The sequence below is a fragment of the Hibiscus syriacus genome, unplaced genomic scaffold (assembly GCF_006381635.1).
Source record: "Hibiscus syriacus cultivar Baekdansim isolate YM2019G1 unplaced genomic scaffold, ASM638163v2 tig00010968_pilon, whole genome shotgun sequence".
NCBI classification, from domain to species: domain Eukaryota; kingdom Viridiplantae; phylum Streptophyta; class Magnoliopsida; order Malvales; family Malvaceae; genus Hibiscus; species Hibiscus syriacus.
This window is the reverse complement of record NW_024062239.1, coordinates 2,077,759-2,080,649: the sequence shown is the minus strand read 5'-3', so window position 1 is coordinate 2,080,649 and position 2,891 is coordinate 2,077,759. Positions and strand designations below refer to the sequence as shown.

General features: G+C 41.6%; 1 pseudogene; it reads right to left on the bottom strand.

Annotated features, from left to right (window-relative positions):
* Window positions 1-572: 572 nt before the first annotated feature.
* LOC120204508 lies at window positions 573-1,543 on the bottom strand (annotated as a pseudogene).
* Between the last annotated feature and the right edge of the window lie 1,348 nt (window positions 1,544-2,891).

The window sequence follows — 2,891 nt, the reverse complement described above, 5'->3', positions numbered from 1 at the left end:
TGTCCATAGAAGCGTCACCTTACAACCATCATGAAGAAGATAGGAGAAGGAGTAGCAGGAATTGGCGGAGGCATAAGTGTTAAAGCTGTCAAGTTAATAAAAAGACTTAGTCCGATTGGGGGATCAATACGGCCAAGCAAGGATCAAGACGAGGAAAGGTTGTTGATATCGAGGCAGCCGAACCTAGAGGAAAGCTCGATGCGATTAAGAATGTTCAAGCAATCAAGTCAGCAGTAATACTTGGTGAGGCCAGGGCTGTAAATGAGACAAGATAGATCACGAACTATTCGAGATCGACTCGATCAAGGCTCGATAAATACTCGAATCGAATGGACTCGACTCGAGTTCTTAACGAGGCTAAATGAGCTACTCGATATTTTACTCGAAAAGCTCGTGAGCAACTCGAAAAAATGTTATATTATAATTTTAGATTTTTTAAAATTACATTATTAAAAATATATTAAAAATACACTATTGATAATTATAAAAATTTAAAAATATATTAAAAATTCTATAATACAATTATCCTCAAATTTTAATTAATGTCCTAGCATAGTTGTAATCCTCTCTATTTATGCAGCAGATGGAGGTTGAACAGCTACTCCGGTGGCTACAAAACTGGAAACACTCTTTGACAGATGCTTGGATGCTTTCTCGTAATTCACAAAACCCATGTACTAGAAACCATGTCCATCCACCGTAACCATCTGTATGTATTTCTCCGATGGTTTCTCCCTCATTATTACATGGTTCACTATCCCAACTTTGCTAAGAGGTATCATAACCTTGTAATAACTTCATTTTTCCTATCCTGAAGGTGCGTTGAATGGCAAAGGACGATCACTGCAGAAAGCTACATGAATGTTTGATAGGTAAAGAGTTCTAACTACCAGCCCAGTGGAAGTGGATAAATAGCAAGTGAATGATTTCTTCAGCTTCTCGTTTGGATAAGTGGCGAATGTTTGCTTATATAGAGACTCGAATCCACCTCCTGATATTGATTTTGCCGTCACGTTCATCTTCCCCTAGGCAGCTTCCGGTACAGACGACCTTGTTCTAACTGTTTAATCACAAAAACTAAGACTAGATTTTAAGGAAATATGAAATAATGATGATGATTGTCAGTGGTTTTGAACATACGGTTATGCCATATATTATTGGCCATGGTCTCGGCTTTATGGCTCCAGGTGTTGAAGACTTGAAGCATGGATTCCATGGGGCTGTTGTTTGATTTTTCCACTTGAGAATATTGAAGATACGGATGATGGTAGTATTGAGCCTGATCACTAGTGTCCCACATGGCTGCCTTCTTATTATCTGGATGACATGTGGGAACGACTGGTGCTCCCATGATATGAGTCCCCCATTTCTCTTGATCAGCCAAAGGGGGAGGCGACGACGATGATGGTACAGTCGCCGTCGCAGCTGCCACTGCGGGCTACATGATATTGAGCTTGGTTGATGGAAAGGGTTGGTGTAGTCATCAGTTGGAGGGTAGATCGTGGGGTAATTAGGCTGTGATTCTTTGCCGTTGCTATTCATTTTTGTGCTTAAGTTCTTTTGTTGGAAGTTTTAGCTGTGAAAAATATTATAGTCCTTTAAAGAACAAAGGGTAGTGAAAATAGATTGCTATCTCTTTCTCCTTTTTACTGGAACCTTGATCTGGAGATGGAGATGGGGATTAGAGTTGAAGGTGGGGTGTGAATTTGGACAACCCCATTATTAGTGTTACTGAGCTGTTTAAAAGTTTATATCCCATATCGGTGGTTATTGAAAGAGAGTGTATAAAAGGGGGATGGGTTTCAACAATTGAAAATTAACCCATCTTTGAGCTTTAAACGAGCTTGAATCGAGCTCAAAATCGAGCTTCAATCGAGCTTGAGTTTCAAGCTTTGGTCGAGCTCTTAAATTTTGTTTAAGTTTGAGCCTTTTTGAGTTCGAATCGAGTTTGAAAATTTTAGGCTCGCGAGTTTTCGAGTCGAGTCGAGCTTACATTTAAAGCTTTCGAGTTTGAGTCGAGCTCAGCAATACTCGAGCTCAGTAATACTCGAGCTCGACTCGGCTCATTTACACCCCTACATGAGGCTACGTGTTTCAAAGTAGCCGAATCAAGGGGTAAGCATGGTGCGACTACAAGTTATCAAGTAGTCAACCCAGGATCGAGACATGACAAGACTGCGGGTGTCAAAGTAGTCGTACATAGGAAGGGACCCGGCACGACAGCGAAAGAGAAAACCGTCAAGCCTAGAGTGCAAATTGAGTAGGTCCACTCACAATATGAAGGATGGAGGCGTGGTCCAAGTTAAGGCATCTCAAGCATAAAGGGACACTTAAGGAGTATGTGAGCTAATTCAGAAAACTCATGCTCAAAGTCCCAAGTTTGACAGAAGAAGATGGGTTCTTCACCTTCATGTTTGGATTGAAGCCATGGGCGAAGAGAGTGTTGGAGCGAAGGGAAGTCAATGAGTTGTCTAAAGCCTTGACAACCGCTGAGTCCATCAAAGAATTTAGAGTCAAGAAGAACAAGACTTCCAAAGTAAAGCCGAAAGTCGAGGATAGTGGCAAGAGAATATATGATGAAGGCAAGTCAGAGGATAAGGAATGTTGTTCCTCGAGTGGCAGAGAAAATTCACTCAATGATGAGCCAGATGGTGAATCTTGGGAATATGTGTGCAGTCTTGGCACAAGTTTGAGTGTCAAAGATGCTAAGCCGAGGGTAAGAGTCGAGCAAACGAGAGGGTGCAGACTTAAGATGCCATAAGTGTTGCAAGATTACCCAAGGGGAGCTGAGTCATCCAAGGTGATGGATGAGTCCAGGATCGAGTTGTCCAGAGAAGATGACGAACCCAGGATTGAAGAGGCGTTGAGAGTTAGCTCAATAAGTTTTATTT